Genomic DNA, 20,325 nt, shown 5'->3' with positions numbered 1-20,325 from the left:
TCTCTAGCTGCATTGAGACCCAAGCTCCTCTCTAGCTGCATTGAGACCCAAGCTCCTCTCTAGCTGCATTGAGACCCCAGACCAGATTTTTACAAATGTTTCTGTAACATCAGTGTGGTGGTGTTGTTCAAATCTTTTCATGTCAAGAAGGACCCCCAGAATTATATGCATTTGGCCACCGACCCCCGTTGTTCCAGGGACCCCCCTCCCAGAAGCAAAGAAACGATCACTGTGAAAGAAATTATATATATATATATATATATATATATATATATATATATATATATATATATATATATATATATATATATATATTATTGTTCAAAAAGGGAAAAAGAAGAAGGGACTGCACACTCCAGGGAACAAAGACGGACAACTTACTGCATCAACTTATTTATTAGCACATACATATATATATATATATATATATATATATATATATATATATATATATATATATATATATATTCAAAGATTTGCACACGTTTTCACGATTTAAAAAAAATAGCAGATCTATACAAGCTTATAGCTTGGCACTCTGTGCCATGCTATATGAGCTTGTATATCTGCTATTTTTCAATAGCTAAAAGTTTAAAAAAATGGTTAAAAGTGAGGTGACAGATGTGTTCCAGGTCCTAATGGGCCAGGTCCTAGTATGGCTCTACTAAAGCCAAACAATTGAGCAGTGGCCAGCCATGGCACCACCACCACCACCACCATCTGGCCATCACACCTGACCCCATTCTTACCGTAACGACAACACACTATAAATCAAACCCGTGTCTCAAAACAAGGCACATTCATCCTGCCGTCATCTTCATCCTGTCTATATAATGCCTCAGCTGTGCCTGTGTGGAACTCTTGAGTTGGCGACACCTGTCTTACGCAGACAGGGGGACAGGCGTGCGTGTGCACACACCCACCGCACACACACCCCCCACACACACCAAGCTGGCCAGACGTGGTCTTAGATCAGCAGAGGCGGCCAGCGCCATTACACTTCTTTCCACATCAGCAGTTCAAAATGGGGAAGAGGTATGGTATTATAGAATCCCAATGCCTTGATACAATATACTGAATTGCAATTGAGTTGACCCCCTAGCAATGTGTTCATAGCGACACACACACACACACACACACACACACACACACACACACACACACACACACACACACACACACACACACACACACACACACACACACACACACACACACACACACACACACACACACACACACACACACACACACACACACACACACACACACACACACACACACACAGTAAATGTACTTTGTTACCGTCCCCTACTGTTTAGACGTAGCCGGGTCCATTTGCACGCAGCAATGCCTTGTTTACAGTTGGGCCCACAAGCACTCGCAGATGGGAGCTGACTGAACGCCAGATGCCCTGCGTATAGGGTGGTGGGGTTGGACTGCTCTAGGGCACCACAGGGCATTGCGGGCACAAGATGCCATGCTCCAACTCCAACCTAGCTCAGTCGCGGTGGGAACAAGCCATGATACTCTGGCCTGGTCCATTTCAAACTAGCAGCGTGTGTGACTAAGCTGATCCAACACCAGAGACGAAAATAGCAAAAGTGGGTATACCTCCGAGTCATCCTGTGTAGGTGTGCATTCCTCCGTAAGCTAAACAGATCAATGTCTCTCAAGACACAAACACGTATACACTGTTTGGTAAACACGAGACTGTCTTCCTGACTGTATCAAGTCACAGCTGTGTATCTTACTTAACCTTCAAAGAGAAGACAAGGGATTCGAAGACACCTTTTTTCCCCCAAGAGACCCATTTCCATCCGATGCCGTGTTCTTTATGTAAGAATAAGACAACACTGTAGGGATACACTACCTCTACCAGACTACTGGAGTGAGGTTCACTGTAGGGATACACTACCTCTACCAGACTGCTGGAGTGAGGTTCTGTAGGGATACACTACCTCTACCAGACTGCTGGAGTGAGGTTCTGTAGGGATACACTACCTCTACCAGACTGCTGGAGTGAGGTTCACTGTAGGGATACACTACCTCTACCAGACTACTGGAGTGAGGTTCACTGTAGGGATACACTACCTCTACCAGACTACTGGAGTGAGGTTCCACTGTAGGGATACACTACCTCTACCAGACTACTGGAGTGAGGTTCACTGTAGGGATACACTACCTCTACCAGACTACTGGAGTGAGGTTCACTGTAGGGATACACTACCTCTACCAGACAGAGGTTCTGTAGGGATACACTACCTCTACCAGACTACTGGAGTGAGGTTCACTGTAGGGATACACTACCTCTACCAGACTGCTGGAGTGAGGTCCACTGTAGGGATACACTACCTCTACCAGACTGCTGGAGTGAGGTCCACTGTAGGGATACACTACCTCTACCAGACTACTGGAGTGAGCTTCACTGTAGGGATACACTACCTCTACCAGACTGTAGGGATACACTACCTCTACCAGACTACTGGAGTGAGGTTCCACTGTAGGGATACACTACCTCTACCAGACTGCTGGAGTGAGGTTCACTGTAGGGATACACTACCTCTACCAGACTGCTGGAGTGAGGTTCACTGTAGGGATACACTACCTCTACCAGACTGCTGGAGTGAGGTTCACTGTAGGGATACACTACCTCTACCAGACTGTAGGGATACACTACCTCTACCAGCCTGCTGGAGTGAGGTTCACTGTAGGGATACACTACCTCTACCAGCCTGCTGGAGTGAGGTTCTGTAGGGATACACTACCTCTACCAGACTACTGTAGGGATACACTACCTCTACCAGACTGTAGGGATACACTACCTCTACCAGCCTGCTGGAGTGAGGTTCACTGTAGGGATACACTACCTCTACCAGCCTGCTGGAGTGAGGTTCCACTGTAGGGATACACTACCTCTACCAGACTACTGGAGTGAGGTTCACTGTAGGGATACACTACCTCTACCAGACTACTGGAGTGAGGTTCACTGTAGGGATACACTACCTCTACCAGACTACTGGAGTGAGGTTCACTGTAGGGATACACTACCTCTACCAGACTACTGGAGTGAGCTTCACTGTAGGGATACACTACCTCTACCAGACTGTAGGGATACACTACCTCTACCAGACTACTGGAGTGAGGTTCCACTGTAGGGATACACTACCTCTACCAGACTGCTGGAGTGAGGTTCACTGTAGGGATACACTACCTCTACCAGACTGCTGGAGTGAGGTTCACTGTAGGGATACACTACCTCTACCAGACTGCTGGAGTGAGGTTCACTGTAGGGATACACTACCTCTACCAGACTGTAGGGATACACTACCTCTACCAGCCTGCTGGAGTGAGGTTCACTGTAGGGATACACTACCTCTACCAGCCTGCTGGAGTGAGGTTCTGTAGGGATACACTACCTCTACCAGACTACTGTAGGGATACACTACCTCTACCAGACTGTAGGGATACACTACCTCTACCAGCCTGCTGGAGTGAGGTTCACTGTAGGGATACACTACCTCTACCAGCCTGCTGGAGTGAGGTTCCACTGTAGGGATACACTACCTCTACCAGACTACTGGAGTGAGGTTCACTGTAGGGATACACTACCTCTACCAGACTACTGGAGTGAGGTTCACTGTAGGGATACACTACCTCTACCAGACTACTGGAGTGAGGTTCACTGTAGGGATACACTACCTCTACCAGACTGTAGGGATACACTTCCTCTACCAGACTACTGTAGGGATACACTACCTCTACCAGACTGCTGGAGTGAGGTTCACTGTAGGGATACACTACCTCTACCAGCCTGCTGGAGTGAGGTTCCACTGTAGGGATACACTACCTCTACCAGACTACTGGAGTGAGGTTCACTGTAGGGATACACTACCTCTACCAGACTACTGGAGTGAGGTTCACTGTAGGGATACACTACCTCTACCAGACTGTAGGGATACACTACCTCTACCAGACTACTGGAGTGAGGTTCACTGTAGGGATACACTACCTCTACCAGACTGCTGGAGTGAGGTTCTGTAGGGATACACTACCTCTACCAGACTGCTGGAGTGAGGTTCACTGTAGGGATACACTACCTCTACCAGACTGCTGGAGTGAGGTTCTGTAGGGATACACTACCTCTACCAGACTGCTGGAGTGAGGTTCACTGTAGGGATACACTACCTCTACCAGACTACTGGAGTGAGGTTCTGTAGGGATACACTACCTCTACCCGACTGCTGGAGTGAGGTTCTGTAGGGATACACTACCTCTACCAGACTACTGGAGTGAGGTTCTGTAGGGATACACTACCTCTACCAGACTACTGGAGTGAGGTTCTGTAGGGATACACTACCTCTACCAGACTGCTGGAGTGAGGTTCTGTAGGGATACACTACCTCTACCAGACTGCTGGAGTGAGGTTCTGTAGGGATACACTACCTCTACCAGACTGCTGGAGTGAGGTTCTGTAGGGATACACTACCTCTACCAGACTGCTGGAGTGAGGTTCTGTAGGGATACACTACCTCTACCAGACTGCTGGAGTGAGGTTCTGTAGGGATACACTACCTCTACCAGACTGCTGGAGTGAGGTTCACTGTAGGGATACACTACCTCTACCAGACTGCTGGAGTGAGGTTCTGTAGGGATACACTACCTCTACCAGACTGCTGGAGTGAGGTTCACTGTAGGGATACACTACCTCTACCAGACTGCTGGAGTGAGGTTCACTGTAGGGATACACTACCTCTACCAGACTGCTGGAGTGAGGTTCCGTCGAGTTAGAATTAAGTCTTGAAAAGACTAACCCGATGGGTTATTATGGGATATAGCTATATAGACCACCCATTTGTGGGTCACGGACCAATTTTCATGGGTCACGACTCGAGTAAAAATCCCATTTTCTTGTCCTACATTTTAAAACATTTAATTTCAAAGGTTTTAAAGAATTTCATTAATTTTAACACACTCCCTGCCAGATATTAATTAATTAATTTTCCGGCGAAACATTCACGGGCTGTGAACCAGAAAGTGTGTTTTGCTACAATCAGCCTCTTGGTGCCGCTATAACGGGACCATGTGAAAAATTCTGGGCAAAGCTTCTGCTAACGGTGCCGGAGATTAGCTTGAGCACAGACGGACACACGGACGGACAGGGTGCAAAACAGTCTCTCTCCCCCCATGCCTTCGGCCTGGTGGAGACACACAGTGAGAATGAAAGTTACAGAGACACCAGTAGTACAAGAGTCACATTGTCATTAGTCATTCGACCTAAGCTCTTATAGTCTTGAACCTGTTCTTGTTAACACTGATCGCCCGGGGGTATTTGGAACCATTGAATCAGGGCGCCCAGCGATTTGCAGCTTCAGAGCCTATTTCAAGGTTGCTCCGCGCCATCTTGGAAGTAGCTAGATGTAGCCAAAACGCCCCCGAGGGGATCGACAACAACATAGGAGGTATGATTACTTCTAACGCGACAAGCGACGGGACCGCGATGGGCCGTCAAAAACATAATCTTCGTTTAGAATTGGAAGCATTGATTTAGCCAAGAGTTATTCACATTTTAAGATTTTTCATCCCATCCATTAAAATGGATGACGTGCCAACCGGAAATTACATCAAATGTTGCCCAAACGACACTCCCAGGCTGTAGACTGTTATCAAACGCATAATGTTCCATCTTTTGATTAATATCCGTTCCTGGCGCCGAGCGGGATTATTTGATAGGGCGGAGATCTCCGTCTTGGCCGCTCGGAGCATTAACAACAGAGAGAAATGGAGGGAAACCTCAGAACTCGTAATTTCATACATTGACAGATTTGTTCACGGTCGTTACTTTGTGCTAAAGTCTGATGCGGAGACCTTTTTCACCATGCACCAAGTCAGTGGCATAGATATTGGCTCAATGTTTTATCTACACTATAGTGATGATATCTCGCCAATATTTGGATGGACAACATGGCAATGCATCATGTAACTTGATCAAAACCTTTGCAACCTCTACTACAGTTTAATTGCGCTCTAAAACATGCACTGTGTATCAGTCAGAGAACCTGAATGGTCCAGTTAACAGGCATTTAGCTTTCCATGAACATAGTCCCAAAGTTAAGAGAACTATTTCTCCTCAGTGTTGCCCAGGGAAACACCAAGTAGTTAACGTTGTCAAAAAATGTAATATGGAACCATTGGAGCAGTGGTTCCCAAACGTTTTAGCCCGTGGACCCAAAAGAGAGATGAGATGTTTGCCAACTTTGCCCGGGAACCAAACTAGTGAATGGAATTTCGATTTTTCTGTTATTTCTTCACGAAATTACAGAAAATGTTTTCAAATAATAATTGAAAACGAAATCTATTACACAAAAAATAACAGACCACTGGAGTCAGAGTATGCCAGAGGCTCCTTCTCTTGGACACAGGTATCACAGGGGTCCTCCTCCTTCACACGAAGGCCTGGGAACGAGGTTAGCGTTTACCCTACTAGTCAATATCCTATATAATGCCGCACAGCATGAGGCTATACTCTATCACAGGGCCCAGCGTGACAGATCTTGAGAGCCAATTAATGTGTGCACGACACGTGGGCGTGTGCAGTGTGTGCGCACAGCCGCAACACTGTGGGTGTGCTCACTAAAAAGGTATATGAGCATTTGGTCGGTATCACCATTACAGCAAGACAACTGGATAAACAGACATCCCCCTCTCTCTCTCTCACCACGCCATGGCTGCCATGTGCTCACACTCTCAGCACCAACAACTAAATGCTTTAGGAGGAGGCATGCAGTGTCTCTCTCTCTCACACACACACACACACACACACACACACACACACACACACACACACACACACACACACACACACACACACACACACACACACACACACACACACACACACACACACACACACACACACACACACACACACACACACACACACACACACACACACACACACGTTTCCAAGGCAATGGGATTATAAATGTTTGGTCCGACACTTGCAGAGACAATAACATTGTATTCACAACATGCACTAAAACTGTTCCTATCGATGAGAACAGAGCCTTTACATTGCTAGTAATAACTCATCCTCTTTTCAGACAAAGGAAACTGATTAACAGGTATTATGCACCACACCCACCCACACACATACTGTACACACACCACCGAGTGAGGAAACACACATACTGTACACATACTGTACACACACCACTGAGTCAAGAAACACACATACTGTACACACACACACCACCGAGTCAAGAAACACACATACTGTACACACACCACCGAGTCAGGGAAACACACATACTGTACACACACACACACCACCGAGTCAGGAAACACACATACTGTACACACACCACCGAGTCAGGGAACACACATACTGTACACACACCACCGAGTCAGGGAAACACACATACTGTACACACACACACCACCGAGTCAGGAAACACACATACTGTACACACACCACCGAGTCAGGGAACACATACTGTACACACACCACCGAGTCAGGGAACACACATACTGTACACACACCACCGAGTCAGGGGACACACATACTGTACACACACCACCGAGTCAGGAAACACACATACTGTACACACACCACCGAGTCAGGAAACACACATACTGTACACACACCACCGAGTCAGGAAACACACATACTGTACACACACCACCGAGTCAGGAAACACACATACTGTACACACACCACCGAGTCAAGAAACACACATACTGTACACACACCACCGAGTCAGGAAACACACATACTGTACACACACCACCGAGTCAGGAAACACACATACTGTACACACACCACCGAGTCAGGAAACACACATACTGTACACACACCACACCGAGTCAGGAAACACACATACTGTACACACACCACCGAGTCAGGGAACACACATACTGTACACACACCACCGAGTCAGGGAAACACACATACTGTACACACACCACCGAGTCAGGAAACACACATACTGTACACACACCACCGAGTCAGGAAACACATACTGTACACACACCACCGAGTCAGGGAACACACATACTGTACACACACCACCGAGTCAGGGGACACACATACTGTACACACACCACCGAGTCAGGGAACACACATACTGTACACACACACCACCGAGTCAGGGAACACACATACTGTACACACACCACCGAGTCAGGAAACACACATACTGTACACACACCACACCGAGTCAGGAAACACACATACTGTACACACACCACCGAGTCAGGGAACACACATACTGTACACACACCACCGAGTCAGGAAACACACATACTGTACACACACCACCGAGTCAGGGGACACACATACTGTACACACACCACCGAGTCAGGGAACACACATACTGTACACACACACCACCGAGTCAGGGAACACACATACTGTACACACACCACCGAGTCAGGAAACACACATACTGTACACACACCACACCGAGTCAGGAAACACACATACTGTACACACACCACCGAGTCAGGGAACACACATACTGTACACACACCACCGAGTCAGGAAACACACATACTGTACACACACCACCGAGTCAGGGGACACACATACTGTACACACACCACCGAGTCAGGGGACACACATACTGTACACACACCACCGAGTCAGGAAACACACATACTGTACACACACCACCGAGTCAGGAAACACACATACTGTACACACACCACCGAGTCAGGAAACACACATACTGTACACACACCACCGAGTCAAGGAACACACATACTGTACACACACCACCGAGTCAGGGAACACACATACTGTACACACACCACCGAGTCAAGAAACACATACTGTACACACACCACCGAGTCAGGGAACACACATACTGTACACACACCACCGAGTCAGGGAACACACATACTGTACACACACACCACCGAGTCAGGGAACACACATACTGTACACACACCACCGAGTCAGGAAACACACATACTGTACACACACCACACCGAGTCAGGAAACACACATACTGTACACACACCACCGAGTCAGGGAACACACATACTGTACACACACCACCGAGTCAGGAAACACACATACTGTACACACACCACCGAGTCAGGGGACACACATACTGTACACACACCACCGAGTCAGGGGACACACATACTGTACACACACCACCGAGTCAGGAAACACACATACTGTACACACACCACCGAGTCAGGAAACACACATACTGTACACACACCACCGAGTCAAGGAACACACATACTGTACACACACCACCGAGTCAGGGAACACACATACTGTACACACACCACCGAGTCAAGAAACACATACTGTACACACACCACCGAGTCAGGGAACACACATACTGTACACACACCACCGAGTCAGGGAACACACATACTGTACACACACCACCGAGTCAGGGAACACACATACTGTACACACACCACTGAGTCAGGAAACACATACTGTACACACACCACCGAGTCAGGGAAACACACATACTGTACACACACCACCGAGTCAGGGAAACACACATACTGTACACACACCACCGAGTCAGGGAAACACACATACTGTACACACACCACCGAGTCAGGGAACACACATACTGTACACACACCACCGAGTCAGGAAACACACATACTGTACACACACCACCGAGTCAGGGAACACACATACTGTACACACACCACCGAGTCAGGGAACACACATACTGTACACACACACCACCGAGTCAGGGAACACACATACTGTACACACACACCACCGAGTCAGGGAACACACATACTGTACACACACCACCGAGTCAGGAAACACACATACTGTACACACACCACCGAGTCAGGGAAACACACATACTGTACACACACCACCGAGTCAGGAAACACACATACTGTACACACACCACCGAGTCAGGGAAACACACATACTGTACACACACCACCGAGTCAGGGAAACACACATACTGTACACACACCACCGAGTCAGGAAACACACATACTGTACACACACACCACCGAGTCAAGAAACACACATACTGTACACACACCACCGAGTCAGGGAAACACACATACTGTACACACACCACCGAGTCAGGGAAACACACATACTGTACACACACCACCGAGTCAGGAAACACACATACTGTACACACACCACCGAGTCAGGGAACACACATACTGTACACACACCACCGAGTCAGGGAACACACATACTGTACACACACCACCGAGTCAGGAAACACACATACTGCACACACACCACCGAGTCACCCACACACATACTGTACACACACCACCGAGTCACCCACACACATACTGTACACACACCACCGAGTCAGGGAACACACATACTGTACACACACCACCGAGTCAGGGGACACACATACTGTACACACACCACCGAGTCAGGAAACACACATACTGCACACACACCACCGAGTCACCCACACACATACTGTACACACACCACCGAGTCAGGAAACACACATACTGCACACACACACCACCGAGTCAGGGAAACACACATACTGTACACACCACCGAGTCAGGGAAACACACATACTGTACACACACCACCGAGTCAGGAAACACACATACTGTACACACACCACCGAGTCAGGAAACACACATACTGTACACACACCACCGAGTCAGGAAACACACATACTGTACACACCACCGAGTCAGGGAAACACACATACTGTACACACACCACCGAGTCAGGAAACACACATACTGTACACACACCACCGAGTCAGGGAACACACATACTGTACACACACACCACCGAGTCAGGGAACACAAATACTGTACACACACACCACCGAGTCAAGAAACACACATACTGTACACACACCACCGAGTCAGGGAACACACATACTGTACACACACACACCACCGAGTCAGGGAAAAAAGAAAAACACAACCATCTCATTGTTTTCCCCCTACCAACGCCCACCCCCATGAAAGACAAGTCAAGTCACTTTCATTTGATATATAGCACCAAATGAAAGCAGCAGTAATCTAAGGGCACTTTTCTTCTAGAGCAGGTTAAGTTAAATAAACTAAATATCTTATGTTTATACGCGTTTGAACCCATTTAGGCCTGACGTCGAGAAAGAAAAAAAAAGTCTTCTAAATTCTGACAGTTTTCTGAAATATCCATGTTTCTGTATCAGTGTGGTGCTCAATATTTCCTGTCAAGGACCCCAAAAATGATGGCCACTGACCCCCATCTGAAAATATGTTGTTCCAGGAACCCCTCAGAAGCAAATATCTGAGTTAAAAGCGTTCGCTCTGAAAGTATATTCATTCAAAGATTTGTGCCGCATTTTCACGATTTTTCAAAAATAGCAGACCTACAAGCTCGTAGCACGGCACTCGGTGCCGCACTACGAGCTTGTAGATCTGCTATTTTTCAATAGCTAAAGCACAACATAATGCTTAAAACACCAAAAGGGGTTCCCGCCCAGAATGGGTTAAAGTTGTGCCATTTTCTCTCCCCGACCCTGTAGGGTTTCGTTAGTTTAGCACGGTGTGCCACACCATCTCACAACACATACTTGTATGAGCGTGACAAATAAATCTCTTGAATCTTCAATCTCTTGGTAACAGATAGCCCTTATGATGAGGGCAGCAGGGAGGGAGGGTTAGGATCTCTAACTGTGAGTGTGAAGTGGTGTTGTTCCCCCATTACTGCATCTCTCTCTCCGTCTCTGAAAATGGCTTCATTATCAGACCCAACGTGGAGAGCTCGCATGCAGAGTGGATGAGCAGGCTGTGGCCCCGAGGGCCCGCGAAGGGCTGAGGTGAAGTCCATTAACATCCAGGAGGAGCGTGTTGTTGTCTAACCGCTAAATAAAAAAACGGGGCATTTTTTTCCTGCATAAACAGTATAAATAACCCTCAGTTGAGGAGGCAGAGTAACATACAGACTACAGAGCACTGTCTGGGAGCTCCTGGGACTGAAACTAAACTGGTTCATACTGTTAAAATACTGTTAATATACTGCGCAGCAGATGAGTAATTCCAGCTTTTTTTCTTCTCTATTTCTTGCCAATGTAAGTTATTGTATTTATTTTATTTTTTTATAATCATAAACATATTAACGCTCCTTATGAATAGCCGACCACAGTCATTTCACACAGGCTTAGAAGACAGCGTCTTGCCAGAACTTGCCAAACAATGTTGGGAAACTAGCTTTGATGACTTTGATAATTCCTCACAACAACAAAATGTGTCAGTGTCATTCACTTTAAATGCAACTGCCACGATAAATAGGTGCCTGCCAACACAGGGCATGGGAGGAGCCTAAACAGAATATTCAAGTTTAAGTAACTAACCACTTTTAATTACTTATACAACAACCAACATCAATACTCACAATATATAACCAAAGCAAAAATAAAGACATAGGGCTCCATTTTCATCCATCCATTTTCATCCACTTATCCCTAAAACATTTTGGAATAGTTAAAATAGCCAGTGGACGAAAATAGAGCCCATAGGCTACAGATCATTCAGTATTTGCAGAAATCACAAGTGAGTTGATGAAAAAGGTGACACACTCTTCACCTCATGGCCATCATCACTGCTGCTTGTGTTTTTGTTTGACAAGGTCCTTCTTCACCCCTGCTTATTTTTCTCTAGGCCGACACCACCCACAAAGCAGCAAACTGAGACGGATACCTAATCTGGGGGTCCTTGAAATTAAACTGGTTGAGAATCACTGCTAGAGAGGTAAAAATCTTCTCTTTTCAAATGGGGGTCCGCGGGATAATTAGTGTCAATTTGGGGGTACTTGACATGAAAAGGTTTGGGAACCACTGACCCAAACTACTGAACAGTGCCCGGGGAGCAGTTAGGGTTCAGTGTCTTGCTCAATGACACTTCGACACTAAGCCAAGAGGGATCAGACCAGGAACCTTTCCCAAGCGGCCGCTCTACCTCCTCCTCCTGAGCCAGTGCCACCAAGCCGGGATTAAGGCGGCGGCAAAAGCCGTTTCTCATGTTACCCTTGTACTTTTCCTGCGACCCAGATAAATGGCTTACCAAAGTCAGATCACACTGTCAAGCTATAAGACAATTCAGATCAACTACACTGCCCATTTCTGAAATATTCTCGATTATTTCCAGGCAGAGACAAATTGTTTAGGTGGAATAAATAAAGGGATCACCGAAGTTTGCCATGTAGGTGCAACTATGCACCCGTGTATGTCCCCTCGAAAATAGACCAGTTACAGCACAACGTCATAAACGAACATCAACAGGGTGATCCTAAAAGGGACACAGCTGGTGCAGGGATTGCCATGTCTAGGACATATGTGATTAAAGGGGTTTAGGCATAGGTTTGGTGTGGTTACGGTTGGAATGTGTGCAGGTATTTGAGTGTGCTCTGCTAACAACGTGGAAGGTTTAATGGCCAGACTGGCTCTCTCTCCCTCGCCCAGTGAAGAAACATTAAAGTGCATTGGTACATCCACAAGCCAATCTCTGAAGAGAATATTGTTAATTAGTTGATAATCTCTGGGTTATGTATTTATAATGATCTCTGTCTATTTCTATTTCTATCAAAGGAGGCCGCATGCAGAGTCAGACTGAATACAGACTGTCACCAAAGTCAACAGGCCCAGCAGCACCACATTGTGATGTGTGCAGCTTCAATCACAATTTAACCGCAAACCACTAACAATCCATATGTAGCTACAGACTGAACATGGAGGCCATGCTGTTATTAGACCGTATCTTGTGCTTTCTTATAAACAAGACCCTTCCACGGGTTGATGGTGACGGACTGACGCATCCATACAGGCCAGCACGCCACCCACTGTAGTTTGTTTTTTATCTAAGTGCTTTTTTTAGGTTCTTCATGCTACATAAACCTCTCGTGCTACATAAACCTCTCATAACTATTATAGCCATTTATTGATCTACTCCCCCAACACTGCAGACACCGGCTACATCTCTCCTCTTGTTACCTCCAAAAGGTTCATCGCTCCTAGTGCTAGATAATACTGCAGCGTGACCAACCAATGGCAAAATAAAATAATCCATTACCCCACCCTCCTCACCTTCCCTCCACCCCACAGTGGGGGGGGGGACAATAACCTGTACTGCTCATGTGGCGTACTTGCCTATCCCTCGGGCAACCAGAGCTAGTTACCTCTGAGAGCCCACGACATTGCTCTCACTTTCCCAGCACTTATGCGCCAATCATGTGTCATCTGATGAAACGCTACACCCCGGTCTCCATTATTCGTCTGGATACAGGAGCCTCTGGAATGTATCGGATTCCTGCCTCGGGGGGGTAAGCACCTTGGAAACGTAGGCCTACCTCTCCTGCCTCGCCTCGCACCCTCCCCACCCCTCTACCCCGTCTAACTTTCCATTGAGCCCAAATTCCACCGGAGGCCTGTGCTTGAATCACACCACTTGAACGCCTCCTGTGACATGCGCTTACATTTTTGATGTCCATCGGAAAAGAAAACGACATGGCATGGTAGTGTAGGGTTTCAAGGCTATTCTGTGACGTTTAACCCATCCTCATTGTCCAACTCCACGTGAAGTACTAGCCACATTATCTAGCTGTGCTCGCACGGCTCGGGCAACATCAATTTCATTTGCAATGTACTGTTACTGTATTGGCTGATGCCAGATGTTCGGGTCCAATGCCAAGTCCTAGAGACCTAGACCACGGATTACCTACTGTATGTTTTGGCCAAACAAGCAAAAACGTTAATACAAAATAAACAAACTTCCCTATTATTCAAAACAAATGTCACTGTGTTACTACCTAGTCTCGTGTAGCCAGACAACTATATTCCACTATCTCCAAATGCTATAGAGCGTCGCAGTCCCGCCTCCTACCCTGGAGTTGGCTTTTTCCACGGCGTGGTGTTAAATAAATACTTTAAGAAATGTATATGAGGAAAATGCATTGGGTTTCATTTCCTGGTCCAGGGTAGGAGGCGGGACTGCGACGCTCTATAGACTAGTCTAAAGTGTAAAGACTAGACGGAAGTGGGGAGGAAGCTTCACTTCCGCTTTATATTTTACTGATGATCAGAGCTTCCTTGCTCCAGATTGTATGATGGAAGCATTTGAAAATTGCGAGGCGCAACGTGAGACTACTTAGTTACTACCACTGAAAGTGGTAAAAGATTTGGGACTTGGCTGCATAACTGCGGCTACGATATCATAATGGCTGAGATATCAGCCAGACCGATGTCTATGTCTGGCTCTATAGTATCGCTCTTCGAAATCCAACTTGTCCCTTTTGTCCACTCCCAGCATGGCAATTGTAAAACTCTCGGCTCCCTCCTCCAGAGACCAATATTGTGTTGTCGTGCTGTGCTGTGCAGTGCAGCATCCAGGCCTACGGTATAGAGTGTCTGAGTCACTGGCCTGCGTAATTCAGTCTGGGGAATTATGACAGTGGAAAATCATTTCCCTGGGCCGGGGATAGGAGGCCATGGCTAATCGTTCAGTAATCTGATCTGCCTGCATACTGTAGCATTGGATCCACACATTGCTAGCTCAGCCAGCTAGCCACACATGCGGACACCCACGGTGGCTGCCAACTGTATCTGATGGAGGTTAGCGCTATTCAAAACAACTCTCCAGGTTTTCTAGAGGATTACAGATGCTATCAGATCATTTTGCTAATACTCAGTTGTGCTGTGATGTTTGAAAATGTATTTACTCTGCTCCCCACTCTCGCAGGTCCAATATACCACTCCCGATATCAAGTCCTCAGCCAAAAAAATGCAACATTCCAGGCAGAACAAGGCACTGACGACTGACAAAACTAATCCCTTCCAAAAGTCAGACTCGCAGGCGAATGCTACTTTAAAAAAGGAGAAAAGTACAGTCTGCATCTTTTATGGTTTGAATATAAATATGCAAATGTAATGTTACTTTTTAATTTCATTCATTAGCTACATTTAGCCTGGCATTGCTATTTTGGGCATGTCATCATAGACAAATTTGCATGATGCGGCACGCTGGGAGCTTGCAGATCGGCACTTTTCGCATGACACTACCGCGCGACAAAGGATAAAATAGTGCTTAAGCGGTTTGTCACAATGTGAGCTGGTAGATAGGCCTGCTGTTTTGCATGTCACCAATGAAGAATAAAATAGGGCTTAGTTACGCGATTCAATAAGTATAACTAATGCTTATGCCATGCCATTTGATTGCTTGTTGAAAAACATGCAATTTGAAGTCCACTGGTTCCAATGTGAAGTGTAGCACTGAATCAAAGCCACGGGTAACATTATTTGTAGTACAAAGCTGTGCTGTACACAGCAGAGAGGCTAAAGGGGGAGCTGGTGTATTGGATTGATGCCTAGCTCAAGCAGCAGTCTAAAGAGAGCTCTGCCCCACACACACTGTGTCGCGTTAAGGGACGATGACATGGAAAAATACAAGGGCTGGCATGTTGTTTTTGGGCAACACGATGCCCATTGGCTTACAAGTACCTGGCATAACGTTACATGAGATGGGATAGTCAGCATTAGTGACTGACAATTTCATTTCATCTGCCATGTCATCGGTGTGGTGTAGTGAGCCAGCGTACTGTGCAGGAGTAGTTCAAGGGTTAAAAGGGGTGACAAACAGAATAAACGTGACTAATAATACTGCGTTCACACCAAGGGGCCAGTGAGGCTATTCAACGTTGAAGCTCTGGGCCCTAGTGGTAGGAGGAGGGACTACAGGCGGACCCGTGGATTCATGACCGGGAAACCCCGTGCAGCTGGGCTTTAACATTGAGCGCTCGGTTGCACTTCCGCATTTGACCACCAAAATGTGGTGGTCAAATGCGGAAGTAGACGTTCTGAGACGGTACTTCCGGCAGTCTTCCGGGTGCTTCAAAACGCCACTGAGCAACTTCCACTGACATGAATAGATGGGGGGGCGGAGCTTCGCGCCAGTTCAGTCTCTATCCTTTTATATACTCTATGGTTCACACGGGCAGATGCAAAGATACAGTCCACCATTAATTTTCAATGGATGCCAGCGACATGACGATGCAAAGATACATCCGACGTTTGTGGCTGCTGCAAAAGCTACACCGCTACAGCTACAAAGATGCAAAACTACAAATACGCTGTGTAGCTTTGCATGATTGCATCTTTTGCATCTGCCAGTGTGGCCGCAGCATATGAACGGCAGGTGACAACATAGGCTTACTCTTACTATGCCCTGTATCAAGCCGGGAAAGCCTGATAAGACTTTTCAGTGTTATTTCAGATTTTGTGTTGGCTATGGCTATTCAATAATAGCAGATGTACAGTCAAGCTCACAGAGAGCAGGTACACCTGCCATTTTTAACGAAAAAATAAGAAAAAGGCTGCACACTATAGCCACGATGCTGAAGGTTTAACAGAAACCAACGTTTCGACCTGTAAGGTCTTCTTCAGCCATTTTTTAAATATCCAACTACTGATTTAGAAGGCATTTGTAGAATCAGCCTCAGGTCTTAATGAGTTAAAGCAGTGGTTTTCAACTCTTTTCACATCACGGCCCGGACAGGAGTCAACCCACAGAGCCTAGTCCTTCCACGTGCCAGAATTTGGTTCTCCCAGTCCCGGCAGAGTAGTTCCGGAGCAACGGATTGTGTGGCCTTGCTCATTTTAATTCCCTGATGGACTGATCGAGGGTAGCTACTGGGACGCCTGAGTGAGGGGTATGATGTTGAGAGACCCGAAACCCTGTTGACCTCAGGAAACATCACTGAGGATACGTCCCAGGTGTATCCATGCGATGTATTTTTTAGTTATAGTTATTCTATTTATAGTGACTCATAGGAATAGACTATGTGACAACCAGGTATAGTCTGGTGACCACCGGAGAGACGGGTGACAGCCGGAATGTAGACGGTACCCGGGTGAGCAGTATGGGTTAGCGCCCCAGCCTGTGTCCTCCGTGAGGAGGAAGCCCAACAAACCTCGGTGAGGCCTTTAGGAGGGCCATTATAATCCATTCCACCACTCCTGAATGGAGTGCCTGGTGCTGGGAGTCTGGTGCAAAGCACAGGTCATGGGCCTGGTGAGAGCAGGAGTGGACCTGGTGAGACGTAGGAGGGGAGTCAACCCACAGAGCCTAGTCCTTCCACGTGCCAGAATTTGGTTCTCCCAGTCCCGGCAGAGTAGTTCCTGAGCAACGGATTGTGTGGCCTTGCTCATTCCCTGATGGACTGATCGAGGGTAGCTACTGGGACGTAAGTCGGGATTTTATCAACCCCGACTGGGTCGCCTGAGTGAGGGGTATGATGTTGAGACCCGAAACCCTGTTGACCTCAGGAAACATCACTGAGGATACGTCCCAGGTGCATCCATGCGATGTATTTTTTAGGTATATATATTGGGCATTTGAGCCACGGACCACCATTTGATGACATTTAGCCTCTCAGACCAGTTAAAGGATGTGATCATGACGAATCATACTGATCAGAGCTAAGAATTGAGATGTGGCAGAAGAACACAAGTTGTTTTATACTGTCTGGTTGGCCATATGCTATGTTTGTAGCTTAGTCACACTCTGAAGGCATATTGAAGAAAAATTATGCTGATATACAATCAAATGGTGGCTGGCTGGCAGCAATGCTGCACTCCCTTCTTAAACTTAAAGCAGTAGATCAGTGTTGTTGGCAAACAATCAGAACAGTCACTATAACGATGACTAAACAGAACACAGGGGGAACATAACATTCCACAAATATATGACTGAGACAAATGACAATTTCAAATAATATGTAAAATAAGTAGAGATGCTCCGATCAATCGGCCACCGATCGGTGATCGGCCGATATTCACTTCCAATGACTCGGCAATTTACCCTATCTGGAGAAATCCGATAATATCATTTTGCTTCTTTGTGACAGGCCTATAACATTCTCCCCTTCCTCCCGGGAACAGTTTTGACATGGGTTTTGACATAATTTGGGAAATATTCAAATTTTCCCCTTTACGCACAAGATCGGTATCATCGTTGTAAAAAGGAGGGTGTGTTTTAACTGTTCACACATTCACAAGGCAACTGGACTAAAAACAAAACACCAAAACACCCAATGATCTGACAATAACAAGAGGCAGTTTATCAGGGAGTTCACAGTATGAAGCATCATTGGCCCGGGTCAAATAGCATTCCCATGACACTTAACTGGAGGAGTTTCAGGAGCAAGAATGCTTTGTGAAGCTAAAAGACTAAAATGCAAGGAAAGTAATTTCCACTTTGCAGAACAGTGTGTGTGAGTCACTCTTTTCGCTAATCTCTTACTCATATAGGCCTCCATGCACACCCTAAGGCAGTAGATTTCAGGCAGGTCTGGACTCCCTCTTCCCAAGTTCCCATTGAGGGGAGTCAAATGTTTATAGGATTTAATAGATTACACTTTCTCTGTGGAGAGGCCAATTTACTCTAGTATAAAGCACCATGGAGAATAACAAATAAAATAGCCTAGCATACGGCAACGGACATATGAAACATACCGTAATCGTATCACTGATGCATTACACAACAGCTAAGATCAAACAATATCGAGTCAGACAGTTAACCAATTCAACTGGGCATGCATGCATGCCTTATGGTTTATAGCCAAAGCATCCAACTGTCCTTTCTCCAATGTTGGAACTATAGCTTATAGACAACACAGATTTCTTACCAAATCTTCAGCAATCAACGTTTTTCAGAGTTGAGACAACTGTTTTATTTATAAGATTATCACTCAAGCATTTATGCATACTAGGCCTATTGATATGCAAATTGACCGCCAGCATAAGAAATGTTTACATGGTGACATAACGTGATTTATTTGTTATCACATACTGTCTGCAATATTTGATTGATAAATTTGATAATTAGTCTGAGTACGGTATATCAAATGAATGTGATCACATAAAGAGTAGGCTATCTATCGGTGCATTCCTCTGCTAATCATTTCAATCACCATCATGTGGATGGTTATTAGATTAGACAACACAGTCTATAATGGCTTTTCGTGAGTTTCCCCCCAAAGAATCGGCCCTATTTCTGTCCTCCATTTGTATCTTTAACTATAACTTATCGTCACAGCGACAAGAAAGACCACAACAATTTGTTTCGAATCGTAGTAAAACGTTGCCCCAAAATATTAAACGCAAACTCGACACACACAAGCGTCAGACAATGCAATTGAATAGACAGACACCTCGGCGGTTACGAAGTTACAAAAGACAAGTTACACTTTCTTCTTGTTTGTATCCGCCAGCCTGCATCACGGGGTTTTCCTCCACATAAAGGAATTCAGACATTTAGATCACAAAAACCAACAGATACGAGTTACGA

General features: G+C 46.2%; 1 protein-coding gene across 1 annotated transcript in view; it reads right to left on the bottom strand.

Annotated features, from left to right (window-relative positions):
• Window positions 1-20,325, bottom strand: part of ndst1a (N-deacetylase/N-sulfotransferase (heparan glucosaminyl) 1a) — a 55,069-nt gene that overhangs the window by 34,279 nt on the left and 465 nt on the right. The window lies entirely within an intron of this gene.

Source organism: Electrona antarctica (assembly GCF_951216825.1).
Source record: "Electrona antarctica genome assembly, chromosome: 1".
NCBI classification, from domain to species: Eukaryota; Metazoa; Chordata; class Actinopteri; order Myctophiformes; family Myctophidae; genus Electrona; species Electrona antarctica.
Note: the sequence above shows the minus strand (reverse complement) of the source record. Positions and strands in the feature narration are given on the sequence as shown.